Below are 19,471 nucleotides of genomic sequence, written 5' to 3' on the forward strand. Positions count from 1 at the left end.
CTTGTGTGGTCCTCCAGATGATCTTTTGATAGTTCAAGGAAAATTTACAAAGTAAAACTCCATAATGAATTAAAGATGTGGCCTGTCCTTTCTGCCCAGACTGCAGCCATACCTCCTGTAACCGATGCAGATCTTATATAGAATAATTGCACTGTAAGAACGCATGTTTGTATATATATAGCTAATTTTTGCCAGCACAAATAATAACACTAGTTCTGCATATTGTCACTACAGTGCAGAAATAAATAGTAATCTGCATAAAAGTGTTACTGCATGCTATCGTAAAAAAAAAGACAAAAAATTCCTATACTTATAATTTAGAAAATGCAAAGCTCTTCCTTACCTGCTAAATTTCATAAATTAATTGATAAATTAATTATAATGCTAAAAAGCAATGGTTTCATTCAACAGGAAAACTGATATTACCTTGATTCAAATATTCCTGTATTACTATTTTCTATTTTTTCCTTCTTTTTGTTGAAGTATTGAATTCCTTTTTGTGTGTATATATTGAACTCAGCAAAATTATTTGGCTGAAACTATTTTATCATTGAATCGAAACATTTCTAATAAAGCCAGTATTTCTCTTTTGAAGTGGGAATAAAAAAAATTTGTAACACATTTTCAAAATTAAATGTTTCCATCATTTGAAAGGTATTTTCATTTTAAAATTCTCTGCAATCACAGTTTTAGACTGATTACAAATCACAATATAATGTCAAAGTAAAATGTGGTTTACTGTTCTAATCACCACACTGTTAGTGTCTCAGAAATAATAGCAAACTGAAAAAGATCAGTAACTTCCATGGTTAAAATGAGTTTACTTAGGGATACAGCAATAAAATCTAAGATAAACTTGAATTTGGAGCAATATCACCCTGAAGACGTCTTTGTATAGTATTTTTCAAATTACCAAACCAGTAGCAGTTAATTTTCGTGAAACAAATAATTTTAAATAAAGTTTGGGGTGATACTCATTGTCTGACTTAACCTGAGATGTCTACATCACATTAACGTTTGAACTTGGTTCTCACTTTCTATAGCTGTTGTACAGAAATCAGCACTTTCAGGGGACAGTTAATTTACTTAACTTTAACTATTGTCAACAGTAGCAATTGAATGTCACCCTAGAAGTGCTATGGGACACCACACTCAGATGCCCTCCTTTGGTCAGATGATTTTTTGTGATATCTGTGAAACAGGTTTCCAAAACCACCGAAAGTGTAGGACGGAGGCTCCTGGTCCATGGTGCAAAGTGGACTCCAATGAGGTGCAGACTGAACCAGGCAAAGCAAGGACATATTTATGTATGTTTTACACTCAAAGGAGAACAACCTCCAAATTTCAAAGCTTTTATTAAAAATGATGACAAGCAACCTCTCTCTCCCACCTCTCTGCACTCATATTCCCCCTGTATCAAAATATCCTCCTATTCTTCTTACTCTTTGGGACATTTGAGTTTAGCTCCATGCTTACGGTTATTAATAATGCTGTCAAAATGCTGGATTCAACATTTCTTCTATCTCTCTTCCTGCCTGCCAGCCCATGACTTTCTGTACGATTCAGTGTCTCACCCTGAGGTTCAGGCCATCTTTATCTCTAGTTGTAAAAAGAAACAGGTGATGTTTTCATAGCTGAGCTGTATTAGAATTAAAAATAACCATGCTACATTAAATGAAGTCTTCTGATTTCTGATGTAATTTAATACACAGGAAAAATCTTTTGGATTAATATTTGTCTGACTAGCTCCAGAACTGCTGACTGTGATCAGCTGTGTATCAGGTCAGGGGCTTTCATTTCTGGCTCTCTCCCATCTTTACTCTCTACTCTCAATCTGTATCTAATGACTTGTTCTTTTTGTCGTTAAATTTTAGATCACTACAAGTGTTTAAAAGGACATCTCTTTGTAGTAGTGTAGTCAATAAAATTCAAACTGATTTTAAAGGATGCATGGGAATATGAGTTTAAAAATAGAAAAGTAAAAATAAAAATCTGAGTGCTCATAAATCATAATGTTTGCCACATAAAGAATGTATGGAAGTTGTTCTGCTTGAAACTCCCTATCAAGGGATATTAACATAATCTCTAATACATATTCCTCTGATTTTTTAATAGTTATAACAGCACAATGAGATTGAAATAAGACTACAAGAAAGACATGAGGTGCTGGAGCATGTCCAAAGAAGGGCAACAAAGCTGGTGAAGGGTCTAGAGCAGAAGTCTTATGAGGAGTGGCTGAGGGAACTGGGGTTGTTTAGCCTGGAGAAAAGGAGGCTGAGGGGAGACCTTATCGCTCTCTACAACTACCTGAAAGGAGGTTGTAGAGAGGTGGGTGTCAGTCTCTTCTCCCAAATAACAAGTGATAGAACAAGAGGAAATTACCTCAAGTTGCACCAGGGGAAATTTAGATTGGATATTAGGAAAAATTTCTTCACCAAAAGGGTGGTCAAGCATTGGAACAGGCTGCCCAGGGAAGTGGGTTGAGTCACCATCCCTGGAGGTATTTAAAAGGCGTGTAGATGTGGTGCTTAGGGACATGGTATAGTGGTGGACTTGGCAGTGCTAGGTTAACAGTTGGACTTGATGATCTTAAAGGTCTTTTCTAACCTAAATGATTCTATGATTCTATGAGTCTATGAAATTGTTGTGGATTTTTTCCTTCTTTTTTTTTTTTTCACCAAAAAATTTGTAATACTTTCATATAAGTCAATAGTCTAGCAGGTCGTGCTCATATCAGAGGGTTAGGAGGCCCAGTTTGAAGTCTTTTCTGTGTTTGAAGATGTTTGTGCCTTGGCTGGATGTATGGTTTTTCTGACATAACAAATTCTGCATGGAAGAAACTCTCCCATTCTCCTCTCTTCTCTCTCCAGCGATAAGCAGCAAATTTAAAGCTGTGTCTTACAGGTAGATAGACGCCTGTTGTAACCAACAGATAATTGGACTTGATTTTTCTGACTAGAAAGCATGTCAAAGCCTTAATTTCCGTTACTATGTAACTGTTGAAATTACACAGAATAGAAATTAATCTGAAGGGAGTTTATGTGGAAGATTTAAATAAAATTTTATTTGTTATACTCTTTTTCAAGAAAGTGAACATAACTATTTCTCTAATTTTTCCATCAATAGCAGGCATAGATTTATTTTCCAGTATCTCACTGAAGTAAAGGAATAGTTTTATATTTAATATGAAATTGAGGTACACAGGAAATGCACATTTAATTCATCAGTTCCATAAAGGAAATATTTCATTTTAGAAATGTTTTTTTGAGTAAGAAATATTTTCAAAGGGCACTTAGCCTATCTATCCAAGATAGTACTTTTCATTAAAAGAATCATTCCGTTAAATTGACAAGTAAAAATGTGAAGTCTTAAATAATGCTGGAAGCAACAGAAAATGAAATATATCAGATTAAAACAAGCAGTTACTTTATCCTACAAAAAAAGAAAAAGAACAGGAAAACCAACTTTTTGATTTGGTTAAATAAAATGTAGCAGGAAGGAGCACTACATGGTGCAAGAGCTACCATTGACCACACCATCCCTTAGAAAGCATCTTCTTACGTGGCTCCAGACATCTCTTTTCTGCAAGCCAAATTAAGGCTTTTAATAATTCATTAGCATGAGCTTTACAGACTACAAAAGAATAAAGGATTTGTGCCAAATTCTGGATGTCAAGATAGTTATGTTAACACATTAAAATATCATGTTCATTAGGCATTAAAATGATGTATAGTGTCCTAGAATGATGTAAATGTCTCTGAAAGCTTTATGGGCAAAATAGTTTAAAGGGATATAGTAATAATTAACTGCCTTTGAAACCATATATTAATATGAGAAAGAATAGACAAAACTCTGAATGAACATTGCTATCTGTAAAATGCCCCTGATATATGTAACTTAGTTTTAATTAAAAACTGTCATCTTTCCAGGAACTTCCCATCAAAATTATTTAACTCTCTGGACATCATTCATCTCAGACTCCAGTCTTTCAGTGTTGCTCAAGTTCCCTGCTAAAGGCCCTCCAACTCTGTAACGCAAGACAACCTTCAAGCATGAGAGAGAGATTCATAAAACACCTTTGCTGGCTATTTGTATTTTATGGAAGGCAAAGCACTGTCTCATAGCTAACAGGAAGGCAAATACTTTATGGGGGGAAAAAGTCCCCCAGCATTGTGGGTTTTTTTACACTTCCAACTTCCTATGTTTTGAGTTGTTTCTTTGTACTGGTTTTAACTGGTTTTAACTGGTTTTAACTCAAACCTTCCTACTTATTTGTCCTAAAACTATGCTGTACCCGTCCATATTGTTTCACCATGAAACAATTCAAAACAAAAGAGGATTCAAATCACTGTAGTGAAGTACTCACAAGCCAATACACGTTTGCTGTCAGTATTTCACACACCGGAATCCTGCTGATAACAGACTTTTTCCAGGAGAACAGAATTCAACTTTTGCCTTCATTGTGGACTTGCAGAATAACAAAGGCTGAAAGGGACACTGGGAGGCGAGTACTGGGTGTATTGGGGTGGATAAGTGTGAAAGACAGCTAGCCCATAAACTGAGTGGAATGTGAGAAAAATGGCCCTGGTGCAGCTAAAGGGGGAGGCAGAAAACAGGCTGGAGAGGACTGTTGAAGCCTGAAGAAGTCCTATGTGAGGAGAATTAACTGTTTTCAGAGGACAGGGAGGAGCAGTCAGGATGAGTCAGGCAAGAACAGGTACCAAACCTGGAGAAAGACATTTTAAAGCTGTTACATTATACAAATTTGCTTTCGCGTATTACTCTTCAGATATCAATGTCCTAATAGTTTTTCCTTTCTGCTGAGTTGCAGTAAGCACTTGGAGGTCTCATAGACTGCTTTTTACAGTGAAGGAAAAATCATAGGTATGAAGTCTGGGTTTATTTCAAGTATAAGCCATTTTTATTTGCATTCACACCTGACATGGAAAAAGAGATGAAAAAGAGCATGCCAGGCACACTCTTCTTTAGGTTACTTTCTTTTCCAGACACTCAATACCAACTTCTCAGGGAGTAGCTCTACCTCAAGGACTGAATTTAAACAAAACAAACTGAAACATCTTCTAGTGCTTACACATCTCCCTTCATATGGTACTTTGCTTAACTCAGATATCACCTTTTCATATCTTTCCGAGGCTGAACATTTTTTGACCAGAATTAAAAAAAAAAAAAAAAAAACAACAAAATCCAGACCAAAATACTAACTCAACATTAACTCAAGCACATGAATTGTTTCAGAGGTCTGAAGTACTAACTTAGGACTGAATTACTAGCTAGGTGAATGTACAGTTATTGGGATACAATAAAATCTACTAGCTCCTTCTACTTCTTTCCCACATACTAGGTGTATCTATTTTTGCCTTATCTTTACACATCAATAGTGACTATATTTGCCATGTTCATTTTCTCCTCTGCCCATTAATAAGTTAAGGAATAAAGCAAGGAAATACAGCAGGAGAAAGAAGTTGTACACTATGGATTAAATTGTACAAACTGCTCACTGGTTGTAGTAAGGAACACTTCAGAGGGAATAAAGAAAGGTCTTGATAATGCAAGAATTTGTGGTATTGTTCGGTGTTCAAAGGGCAGTACTACAGCCTTATATCATACAGCTGATAATCTCCTTTGAACTTCTATGTTCTTCTGTGCTGCCATCTGCTCTCAGGAAGGACAGCAGACAGATTTCATCCCCTTCTTAGCTTATAAGGAATATAGCATATCAGTATCTTCCTGATTTTTTCATTTTATTGAAGCTAATGACATCTCCAACAAATTACACACATATGGAAAATAGCGAACAGCCCTTAGAGGATACTTATAAACAGTTTTTTAGTTTACATTCTCAGTTCAACATTCACTTTGAGGATTTCCATTTATTTTTTTCTCCTAATTGTCACAGAATCATAATCCCTTTCATGGATCTCTATATATTACAAAATGATAAATAGATCACAGTTATCTCAAGGATAAGAATGATTTTCAATAAGTGTTGAACAGTTGGACAGCTCTGCTGGAAATAAACTTGGTCTAAATCTATCCCAGATGTATTCAATCTGACACCAATTGTACAGAACCTTAGAAAACACTTCTTGTGAAGGTCTGCAGGGTTCAACAGTGCTACCTCTTGGGAGTTCACTGTGTTACTGTAACTTTGTTTGACGTGGGCTCTATGCAGAGCTCATAAATCAGTGCAGAAGAGCATGCTGAAAGGAGATCTGGTATTACTTGGTTGACAGAGATAACCCTATTCCTGTCATTTCACCACCAAAGTGTTGGGTTTTTTTCTTTATAGGAACTGGATTTACCCAGAAACATGTGTAAGATGCTGGCATGTGTAGTAATGATGATAGAACAAATCATGGGTTCTGTAAAAGAATCTCATTATTATCTTGCTGGTTTAGGAGAGATCACATGCAAAAACTATTTTGAAGGATTTCAGGGAAAAATACCTTAAAATAGGTAATATATGATATGTTGATATGTGAATCTTACAAACTACAGGTTAATTTGCTTTCTTTCTATTGAAACTAAGGAATGTAGTTTTAAGAATGGGTTACTAAAAGACAGTCTATAGTTAGGTAAATTATCAGGGAAAAAAACCTTTTTAATATTTCAATCTTCAAGCTGTAAGCTTAAAGTTACATACATTGATTCATCTTTCAAGTGTATGTTTTATGGCATTGCAGTTAAGCTTTGTACCTACAAGGGAGAACTACAATCTGCTCCTGAGTAACAGAGTGCGATAGCTAAGAACATGATCATAATTTTCTCTAGTGCCACTTCACTCCTGCACAAATGACTCGACTTTGCATACACTACCAATATCATGCTGGTTTAAAATACTATCTATTTGTCTGTGGACAATTTGTCTCATTTTATAATCTGATTAAGCAAACTCAGAAAGTTGATGTTGCTATACCGGCTTTAATTCCTGATAGAATCCCACTTCCTTTAGTTAATATCACTGTATCTTTCTAATTTAAGGGCAGATGATGGAATTTCAACTACTCCTCTACACTTACACAGTTTATTTCCAAACTTACAGAATTTCAGTCAGGTCATTTATGGAATCATGAAGTTCATTCTCCACAGGGATTTTAATATTCATTAAACTGGATGTCATGACACTCAGTACAAATGTGACATGGTTCTCTGGATTATTGGTTTTTTTTTTTTAAATCAAGACTGAGGGAAGGGGATGTTTTGTTCATCTATCTGTGTCTTGAGTAAGAGCTAGTACTTGTTTCTGTTAAATGCAGCCAATGGAGAATGGAAAACTGCTGTGTTTTACATGGCTTTAAGGAACAATAATGTGCAGATGAAGGACTGGCATATCTTTAAGTACATCTAGGTACATGTTTAAATACATCATTATGGAGTTTTTTGAAAGTTTTGCTTTGTTTTGTTTTTTCGCTTTTTATCTCAAGCTTTTGATATCTTTATGCCTCTTATCCATTAATGCTAGAGTAGAAAGGTGATGGATAGCAAGTTTAATTAATTGAATAAGGTTGTAGGGCTAGTAGCAGGAGCTGATTTGTATTTAGCACAGTTATGGCATTCAGTGTTTTAAAACTCACTAAGTAGGTTCTTCCTTCTGGGTAAAACCTATCAGGTAAAATGACATTGGCTATGTGCCAAAAATATTTTGTCAGAACAAAGGATGCAAACATTTTTTTGTGTAAATACTTGCATCTGATGTCCTTTTCTTTCAATTATTGTTACTGGTATCTGAATTCAGTAGCATTGAGTATTTTCTTACTGCATTAATAATGTGCTATTAATTCACCTTGCTAAAGGACATAAAAATAAGATAAATCAAAAGACATCTTTTCTCAATTTGCAACTCAACCAACATTTGATTTTTTTTCTGATCCTGCAGGTGATTTTTAGTTCAATTGACAGTGCTCATTCCAGTGCCTTTTGAGTTAATGTTTCACACATGCAGAAAGATACAATCTCAAATGCACTGAATTTCATTTAAACTCACCATGGAGATCAAACAACATTTATTTTTCAAAGTGGTATGTTTGAAAAATATGCTAACTTGTTAAATCTAGAATGGGGGTGCTTCACATCTTTTTTGCTTCTTTTTCTGTAACATAATCTTTGTATGTATCATGCAATCTGCAATATTGCAAAAGGAACAAATTAGAACAGTCATTGGCTAACTGATTAACATTCATCCAATAATAAAAAGAAAAAAGAATAGTGTGTGTGAATTATAATTAGCCATATGTGTTTACAATAAAAATCCTGCAAACAATCCTATTGGCTTTACCAGTTCTTTGTAGTATGCAAAACTGCCCACATAACGTATAATACTGTGCACATTTGAGACTGTTGCGCATGTCTGATCCTAAATGTAGTAATTTAAATCTATTTTAAAATAAATGTTTGGTCTCTATAGGATGACAAGCAACAAGGCGGTGATCCTTCCCCTCTGCTCAGCACTGGTGAGACACATCGGGAGTACTGTGTCCAGTTCTGGGCTCCCCAGCACAAGAGAGACATGGACATACTGGAGAGAGTCCAACAAAGGCCACGAAGAATATGGACTGAAGCATCTCTCATATGAGGAAAGGCTGAGAGATTTGGGACTGCTTAGCCTGAGAAGAGAAGGCTTAGAGGGAGGAAGGGTGCAGAGAGGACAGAGCCAGGCTCTTTTCAGTGGTGCCCAGGGACAGGACCAGAGTCAATGGGCACAAACTGAAACACAGGGGGTGCTGTCTGAACATCAGGGAACACTTTTTTACTGTAAGGGTGACTGAGCACTGGCACAGGTTGCCCAGGGAAGTTGTGCAGCCTCCAGGCTTGGAGATATTCAGAAGCTGCTTGGACATAGACCTGGGCAACCTGGTCTAGGTGGCCCTGCTTGGTCAGGGGGACTGAACCAGATGACCCGCAGAGGTCCCTGCCAACCTCAACCATCCTGTGATTTTGTGATTCTGTATGACCCTCATTAGATCAATATTTTATCATTATTTCAAAATTACCATTGTGAAGATAAATGTGGTGTGTGTGTTTATATTTGTATTATTTATATTCATATTTATATTTAATTCATATTCACATTCATATTCATATTTAATGCCCATATGTACCTCTGCTATTTTAGCTACTTTGTGTTACCCATTTCATTATTCTTTTTGTACTTAAGCATATAGCAAGGTTTGTAAGGACAGCTTGTTTTTTTATTGGACCAGCTGACAGAAAAAAATAAGACCTTTCTAACACCTGCAGATGACCTGCAGATTATACTGATGCCCACTCAACTTCTTCATGGGATACAGAAGTAAAGGAAAAACACTTGAAGAGTAGTAATCATGAACATATCATTCATTGAAAGGAATAATTTATCTTCATCCAATAAAACTACTATTTCCTTGAACAATTCAATTTTCCAGCCATGAAATCTTCTTTCCAGGTGTCCAATGTATCTGGCCATGGTATGGAGAAAAGGGAAATCACCACCCCAGGAACTCAGTGATCTGGATCCCTACCAACAACACTATCCTACTGAAAAGAAGGGAGAAATGCCAGATTCCCAGATTTGTCTGCTTAGGGACATTACCCAGGAGAATTATAGCAGTGCAACTACATTGTTGCTGCTACACTGGTATAACTCCCCTGTGAACTCTCTGTTTCAACATAAACATTGCCTTAATACAGTAATTTTTCTCCTCCAGTGTAATTATTTCTTTGTATACAGTGTAATTATTAAAAAAAAAAAAAAAATTACTGTTTGGAAAGGATGTCCACATGGGGAGCTATCCCTTCCCGGTTGTAGGAGTGCAATTACATCACTGCAGTTGTACAGCAGAAATACCGCTTAATTACAGTAAGCGCCTAAAGATCCGTCATATATACTTCTTTCTTTCGGATCCCAACCATTTAACGGCTACACGAATATGTTTCTGATGGAATGGTTAATGGAAAGGATACTAACCCTACGCACGTTTAGGAGAAATAGAAATGAGAGTGAGCCCTTGACAGAAAAGGAAGGGTTAGTCATAGTAGAGAGGGATTTGGCTCTAGATTAAGACACCTAAAATTAGGAACATATGTTTAAATTAAGTGTCTAAACTCACATTCTCATATTAGAAGAAGCTAACGTCTAACAAATGCAGGCAGGAAACAACTGAAGTGACCCAGTGGCATGATTCAGTATCCGAAACAAAGGCTTTTAGTGATGTGTGAGGTGCTGTATGATAGCTAAGATTTCTCTATAGCTTTGGCAGACATAACTCCTAGCCTACAGAAGACACTTGCCCTTCTTGCTGGAGGATAATACGGCCTCTAGGGCATCCAAATAGCACTAGGCACATATGCAACCACACCCCACTGCAGATGTCGGTGGCCTATAATGGGAAACTGTGGAATCGGAACATTCAGGTGCTGCTGGCAGGTGCAGTGCAGAACTTCTAGGAGAATCAATTACCTTCTAGAGTGGTAGCCATGCAGAATTACCTAGTGCAGCTTGAATGACACCAGATGTTTATGTCTAGAAAAGGAAATCCCGTGTGCAATTAATCTGAAAACAAGAACACATGTATACCTAAATTTTGGGTTGACTTACCTAAAATTAAATTCCTGGAGCATCTACTTTGGTGTCACCTTAATAGATCTCTAAACTCCATTATATTGATCAGGTTTTCAATTCAATTTCTTAAATATAGACTTCCAGTAACATTTGAGATACCCAGGGATATCCTGTCATATAATGGGAGGTCACCACCCATTGATCCAGAAGACATGGTTCTTCCATAGCTCCTGTGTCATATCTGCCAGTTCCTTGCATATATATTTTGATTATCTTGGGCACATCAAATTGTTCTAGAGGTTTATATTTAGGTAACTGAATCAAACCATAGGTTCTTCACTGTAATAGTAATTTAGATAACTGGGTAATATGTAGACACTTAAGGATCTTAGTCTTGTACCAAATCCAAGGTTCTAGTGTGAAACAGGGGGAGCTATATTTTACTTTGTGACTTGGACACTCAGCAGTGCACTAGGGATGCCTGTAACAGAAGTTCAAGAAACATTTTTATTCAGACAACTACAAAGCTTCTAGATGTACAGGGAATATTTCAGAGTTGCTTTTCTGTATCTAATAGCCTGTGAATAGTAGGACAGATCTAGCATGTCTATGTTCTTCATACTCATCTATTCACAAAAGGCTACTGTGGATAACATCAATAGGCTTCTGTCATTCTTGAGAGCAGGAAAATACAAAGCACAAATAATGATTTAGCTGTATGCTAGTGCATGTGGTGCTTTAGTTAGCAAAGAAAGAAAGACAGATTTTGTAATAGAAATATTTTTTATGGGAGTTGAACATCTCTCTGAGTCTGTACATATGATAATCTCCCTGTACATTTTAGTGAGCCTTAACAACCAACTTTTTTCACACCAGCATGTTAGTTCTTTGTTCATAACATATCCCAGTGAAATGACTCAGAAAAGCTCTCAGCTGTGGTAGAAAACTGTCACATAAGCAAAAAATAAACCTACAGATTATTCTTTGAAGTAAAATTGCATTTGAACTATTTTCTTTTAAATTGCAATACCCTTTGAGAACTTAAATAGCATTTAGACTATCTTTTTTCAGGTATCTCAATGTACTGACTGAAAAAGATTTCTATTACACGTCATGTCATGTTTTCCTATTTCTTTGTGAAACTGAAAATAAAACAAAAACCTCAGATTTTAGGAATCTAGAAAACCAGAAATCCAGTTGTAACTACAGTTCAAACCATAATTCAGTGATTTTCAGGCTTGACTCCCTGTTTACTAAATCAGCTGGTACACAAACTGAATAATTTGCAGTTGATTGTGGATTATTATCTGAACAGTCTTTCTGACATAAAACTCATTATATCTATTTGCACTACAATACCATTTGCAACTGGCATCACAAATACAACAACAAAGAAATTGGATTTCTTTTGGTGCCTGTGGTTTTGGTGCTTTGACAGGAGAGCAAGAAAACATTGTACCAACAGTTGCAGAATAACATTTGAAAGAAAAATAAATATACAAGATATTTTCTGCCATCTCTGCCACCTTTATACTCCACATTTTTTGCAGACCATACTTACTAGAGATTTTGTAGACAAAGGGGCATGCGTACATGTGCTCCATATACCCCCGTGTAACACTGCTTAAACACACAGCTAAAAACCAATATCCTAAATTATAGTTATGAATTAATAGACCAGTGAAAAGCCTTTATTAAACTTTAGGAAGAATTTGTGACTCTCTGTCATCAGCACCTTAGCAAAGTGTGGGTGGAGAGAGTTAACATGTAAGGATTGTCGAGACTTCCATTCAGTTTTACATGTTTTTCCCCAGAAGAGCCATAAAATATCTATATTTTGGATCACAAAATTTATTCAAAAGATGCACTTCCTTCATTAAAGATACATCTAGAGAACAAGTATTTGGAACAGTTAAAGTAGCAATGCTACTATTTGTGAGGTGAATACTGACAGAATTATGAAAGTAATTTTGCCTGTATCTAGTAAATGACTTCGCTGCCTTCTAACAGCTGGCATGGTGGTTGAGGGAACACTGCAGTCCACTGTCCATATTTCAAAATCCATTTAAGTTTTTCATTATTTCATTTCTCTCCACATGTTGTTTTTTTTTTTAAAGAAAAAACAAACCAAACATATGGTATTTCATCCTCAAAGGGTATGTGTTCCTACGCCACGTGCAATGGAATAAATTCACAACACTTATTGTTTCTAAGAGTCGCATGACTAATCCATCATGCACACACCAATGGAAGTTTAAATTTGAATGCTTTAATAACTTTTGGGTTTTATGGGAACACTCACTGCTCACTGCTGACAAGAAATGAGACACAAAATTCCATTTATTAGAATAAATGTTTCCCAGAATCAGGGATAACAAGACCATGAAACTAACACTTAACCATGCTTCCTTCTTTCTTTGTAATGCTCTTCTCACACTTATTTTATGTGTTAGAAAAATACAGATTTTACAGATATCACCAGATATCTTTGCATATTTTTTCAGAAATCTTGAAGGGAGAAATTAACAGTAACAAGATAAATGCTCAAAGAATTCAGCAAAACTCTCTGAGAATGCTCAGGAAAGTTAAATAAAAGAGAATGTGAGCAATGTGAAGTCCACCTTATCTTGTAATTGAAATGTAATGTACTGCAAATATTTCAACTATTGTGCAGAAATGGACAGGTAAGGTTTCTGCTAACTAATAAGTAACATTTATCTTAGAAGGAATTTCATGACCTTCCTTCCAATGAGGCACCTAAACTTTAGGAGGAGGAGGTAAATACATAGTGGAGATATCTTTAATGAAGTTTAACAAAGAAATTATTGTCTGTGAGATATCAGACCTTTTCTCTCTTTAATTACAGTGGCATAGGAGCTGGTTCAAAGCAAACTGAAGATAGAGAAAGATTTCCACTTGTTTTCATGGACTTCTGATTTGACCCAACATAATGAAAAATGTTTAAATAAGTGTAGATGCTCTACTGCTAAACGGATAGCAGTCAGACGAAAACTGAACTCATGGTTCCTAGCATTCTCTTTTTAAGATCAATGTACTAATGGAGATAATTTTCATAGCCCATTTGAGCAGAAACATCTTTTTATTATTTTCTTCAAGGTAGCTTTTTTTTCCCTTATTCTTTTCGTTGTTGCTGTTTGTTGTTTTTGTTTGTTTGGAGTGAGTTTTTTTCCCTCTTGGCAAAGTGATAATACCTTTGAACTTATATTAAAAGAAGATGTAACTTTAACTGGATATGGAATTTGTTTGATTGGAAGCCATAGCATAGTCTCAGAAAACAGTGCTGGTTCTTACAACTAATTGCAGATTTCTTAATTTACCCTGGGAAAACAAGGGCACATATATGTTGGGGATACAGATTCTGAATATATATGCTTAGAAATAATGTTAAGAACAACAACAACAAAAAAACAAATTATGACTTTTAAAAGAAACAAGAATGTTTATGTTATGTTAGTAGACCTTTCAAATAGATGGTGAAGGCAATGTTCCAGAATTCATTGAAAAGAGAGAAGAAAAGTCCGATTATTAGACTCCTTATTTCAAGATTGTTTATGGCCTCATTGTTCTCTATAATGGATTAAAACTAAAGATTAAAAACTTGGATACGGTACAGAATTTCTGACTTTAAAGGGAGGATGTACTGATCCAGTCTTGATCTGTAACCACTGAAAATGCTCCCAATTATATGTCCTGGCTTTAACTAAAGAGTTTAAATGGTTCATCATTTGAACACTGGTTTAGCTGTTCTTGTAATTATTTTCTTAATTTTTTCATCACATTTGTAAGTCAAAGGTTACATTTTTTATTTTTAAGGGATTTTTCTGAAAGGGTAAAACAAACAAACATATATCACTGACAACTGACTGCCTGATGCCAGCCATAGAAAAAGTTCTGTAAACATTTTTTCAAGTCTCTTTTCTTTCCTAAAGTTCCTCAGACTGAATGGACTACTGAAAGCCACTTATTCCGTGAGGTGGTAGCCTGGAAAAAAGGAGCCAGGATCTAGATCTAGCTGTGAAAAATAATGACCCGAGATCAGGGAACCTGCTGTTTGCATGTGTGTTTAGCCATTAAAAAGTTATTACACTCATATTGGTTGTCACTAGATAACACAATGTTCTCAGTGTGCTCGGGTGTTATATTAGCAACCCATAGGGCTTCCATTATCAATAGCCTAAAAAGAGAGACCAGAGGTAGGGCAGGAAGTCCAGTTGCTTTGTGGGAGAGCAGGCAAGAAGAGATAGCCTCAATTTACAAGCACCAACATAAAAAGGTCTCATCTCCTGTTAGGCTTTTATAGATACCTATTTTATGAGCTTATACATATGGTTATAATGCCTGAAATAAATACACTCTTTCTCTGCAGAGATGTTACCTTATTGTGTTTGTTCCTTTTTGATTACTGTTTGAATTCCTTTCTATCTTCTTCAGGCAAATGAAACACTAAGGAAACCCCCTTCTTCCCAAAGAATACAATTGTAGACATATATAAATAGTATATACAATACAAGAATACAAAGAATACAACTCTGTTCAACATGAGGAGTTCTGGGTAAGGTTCTAATCTTTCAAGTACTCATGTATTTAATTAAGTTTATGAAGAATATTACTGAGCTCATTGTGACTACTTGCACGTACAAAGGAAAATGTATGGGTGAGCAGTTACAGAGTTGGAACAGTTCTATTTGAATCTGTATTGTGTATTAAGAGAGGCTGCTGATAATTTTAGCAAAAAAATCTTACAATATGCTAATGGAAACAAATTGAAAAACACTTGTAAGATTAGAAGTGCACAATATCATATTATAGCTGAGTGCATGATAAAGAACTGACAGAGGCAAGAAACAAAAAAAGGGATGAAACTAGAAACCAAACAAAAGCAATTACTGTAAATTAAATACTCTAGGGAGAAAAGGATTTTGTGACCTACTCAATACAGGCATAAGCCAGACAAACTCTGGGAAAAATATCTGGGAAAAATCTGAAGAGGTGTCAATAAATGGAAATACAATAACAATATGTATTAGAAAAGAATATAATAAATATTTTGCTTTCTGCACTTTAGTTAGAAAAAGCCTGTATTTAAAGGTAATAACTATTTACGATGCTTCATTTTTTATTTTTGTTACACCAGCATTCCCATTCCTTTTCAGAGTGATATTTTCAGGATTTTTTAAATTATATGAAATAAAATAACTCATGTGCATCTGATTTTTCAAAAAGTGTGATCTTCCACACATCTTTTGTGTGCGAGTGGGATACTGATTTCATACTGTTTCTCAGCCTGCTTTAGAGACTTCCTAAAACAAGACACAATAAGGAGCATGAATCAGACAATTATCATATATGGTTTTCATTTTCCTTTGTGAAGAACTCTTTCTATTGCAATATGTGTAAAAATGGACACCACACCATCAGAAGGCATCGCATTTGTAAGGTGAGTAATAGATTGCTAGAGTAAAATTAGGAGCACACTGTAAGAAAAGAACATATGAAAGCTGTGTTCCTGCCATTTGGCCAGAACAGAAAAAAAATACTAAAAAAAAATAGGATTGCAGCAATTCAGCTGGCTGTATAATTCTCTAAAATACTGGTTGGACAAATGTGTATGAGAATTTCCAAACTAAGTAAAGCTTCAGTGTTAGAAAGGAAATCAAAGAGACTTTACATCTAAAGTTCATTTTGCAGTACGACTCAGAGACCAAAGCTATTCATCCATCTCACGTTACACCTGGCACCCAGTTCTTTTGTTTGATAACTTTGTCTGCCAGACTTATCCACTTCCTCAACATATTGCTAAATATTGAATTAAGGCACAGCTGAATCCTTGCCTATCAGTTAATTTCCCATGGCGCAAGCTACTATGGACTCATCTCCAGGGCATGAGTCCACGTGCAGGAATTACAAGGCGTTCCACAGCATGAGTAACCAAGTGACCTGTAACAACACACATGTTGTTCCCACATGTTTCCGAAATACTTTGTCCAGCTGTCTCAATGCATACATTATGCTGGGAGACAGCTGGCCAGCCTTCTAAGAAGCAAGCTGAAGCACATAGCTGCTCTCTTCTGACCCCTTATATACATTGTGCTACCCTGAAAAACACACCTTGGCACTCAGCTTGTCATTAAGTGAACTCTTGTATGGATAGGCTTTTGCTCCCATGCAGAGGGAAAAATGGAGGGACTTCTTGTGTTGAAGTACTGTTAGCTGCACGGCAGAACGGACAGGAAAACATTTGCTGTCCGGAAGGGGATGAACTCTATTCCCACTGTGAATGTCAGCAAAAATTCAACTAATTAAGGTTTGATCTGGTGATACAATTTAGTGATCTGGTCTAAAACTTGGAAACTTCACCTCTACCACCCATTTAAGCTTGACAATGGGCCCAGTCACATAATTTAAATGAATTTCATTTGAAACATCAAATAAACTGTGAAAACTGATGTTACTCACCTTGTAGGATGATGTAAGAACACTTTTCCTGCACTTCGACTAGGTAGGGATCATTCCAGAATATTAGTTCTGTTAATGTGTATAGCATGAGTTTGTTGCAGAGGAGGAGAAGGCATCATTCACCCCCTTTTCAGAACAAAATGACTAGAGGCTTTCCTGAATTCATGATCAGTTTGTAAGTGAGTAGGTCAGTCTGCAATTGCTTTTATTCAGGGTTGAACCAGGTCCCCTCAGCTTTGAATCCTTCCCCTTCTCTACAGCACCAAGTGCCTTCAGTGTCAATGCCTCTCACACACATGACTATTCCACTTATCCTTTCCCATTTGTTTAAACATAGAATTTTAAAACCATTTATTCTGTTCATTGATGGCAATATTGAATGCATTTTTGTTGGCTTCACTTTAGATCTTGCGATTTTTGCCATGTGAAATAGCCTGCCTAAAGTAATCTGTAAACCATGCGCTGACTGTATTTACATTCCTCCACAAATGCTCTGGAGACAATATAAAATATAGTGCCAGAGATTCAAATTTCAAGGGCGATAACACACAGTATTCAGTGTTACTGCTCTGTAATTTACTCCAGATAGGCAGGAAGATATTGTTAGACTTTTATACATGGCTTACCTGCTGACATGATATGTCTCTCATAGACATCTCACAAAATTATAGTTGGATAAAATAAGCAATTATGCAGATAAATAGCATCATAATCATACATCAAGCAAGGACTGCCTGTAGCAGACTCAAAATACCACTGACTATTCCTATGTTTATATTTATATATGACATAGTTTACTATAGTAGTCTTACAAATTGGAAAGTATTTGAACACAAAATACGAAATGCTCCCTGCAAAAAACCTGAAGCAACACAGAGGAAAAATAATTCATTAAGGTGAAACATTTCAGGATTTTGCTGAGGGTGTAACACTCTGAGTAGCTCAGCCTATCTAAACAGTATTTAATATTCAGCCACATGCTGCGATTTCAAGTGTATTATTAACTTTCCACCCTTTCATTGTACTACTGACTTGCTTCATGAAAAGATGCACATCTGCATATTCTAATTACAGTCAAGCACAAAGCTTACTGAAATCAGTGGGAGTCTTCCAATTGATTTCTACTGATGCTGGATCAGGCCCATCTGGGGCTGGATTAATTTTCAAGATGCATTTTAGAAATGTACTAAATGTATAAAATCAACCTTCTCTTTGATACAAAGGGCTATAATTACATCTTGAGGATGGTAACAGTCTAGTGTATTTCCCATAGGAGCTGTAGTATATTATCCCCTGTAGGCCGCAGGTGCTGCCCATTCTGAAAAAAATGCTGATAAATTTCCCGCCTGTTTCCATAATACCAAAATCCAGATGCTCGTAACACTTTAAAACTCACTTTTAGCAGTCTTCTTTTTTCTTTGAAGATTGTTTCTAAGCCTGTGTGAGGTTATATTTCTGAATTCCGTTAACAGAACATGAAAACTAAAACGGATCAGAGCAGAGAAATAGAATAGCTGTGCTGATCTAATGAACATATGTCTGAAAGAAATCTAAGTGCTATATTCACCATCTAGTGAATATAAATATATATATTTAATTTTGTATTTTTCTAAGAATAATTTGATTATGACTTCTGACTATGGGACTGTAAGTCGGAAACACCCTGGAATATGGTTTTTCAGTCAGGCTATATTGTTGGCAGTAGTGAAACTGATAACATGTATTGGGGTTTAACATGGTAAATGATGATTCCAAAACATTTCCTCAGTCAAGTCACAGATATTGTGCCATTTTAGTAACACATACATACATTGCTTATTTTAGCTGAACGTAGAAAGAGTTAGATGTCCTTGGTTTTGTTCTCTTACTCAGTTTCACTTCTACTTCAAATTTCTGAAGATGACAGAAACTGGATAATGACACATATGGATAACTAAAATTCTGAAGTAAACCTCAAATTCAAAATCAGGGAGGCAAACGAAGGGACAAATGGGCAGGCCTGAAACATGTTTATTTTATATGTATTGTTGTATTGTGGGAGAGCATTTTTGTTATCAAAATGGTCATATACAATCGAGAACATTTTACACTGTAATAACATATGGGATTTTAAACCAACTAACTGTGCAGAGTGTGCCTGGGTGGTCGCCAACATGAACTGAGCAATAGTTTCTAGCATTGATATGAAAAAAATTAAGAGCAAAGAACAGTACAGAAAGCAGATGACTTTGTTTTAGAGATTTCTACAGATGGAGAACAGGAAAGGCTGTTTGTTAGTCTCTCATGCGTTGAAGGTTACTGCATTAGCCCTAGAGTGTTGGACACATTTTTACTAAGAACTGAAGGAACAAAACCTGTTAACAAAGCTAAAATAGCTGGTCAGGGCAGGCCCCGGCATTAGGAGCAGTGAGAGGAGTGATAAGGAGTGGTTAACAG

This window comes from Mycteria americana, chromosome 1 (genome assembly GCF_035582795.1).
Source record: "Mycteria americana isolate JAX WOST 10 ecotype Jacksonville Zoo and Gardens chromosome 1, USCA_MyAme_1.0, whole genome shotgun sequence".
In the NCBI taxonomy this organism is placed as follows: domain Eukaryota; kingdom Metazoa; phylum Chordata; class Aves; order Ciconiiformes; family Ciconiidae; genus Mycteria; species Mycteria americana.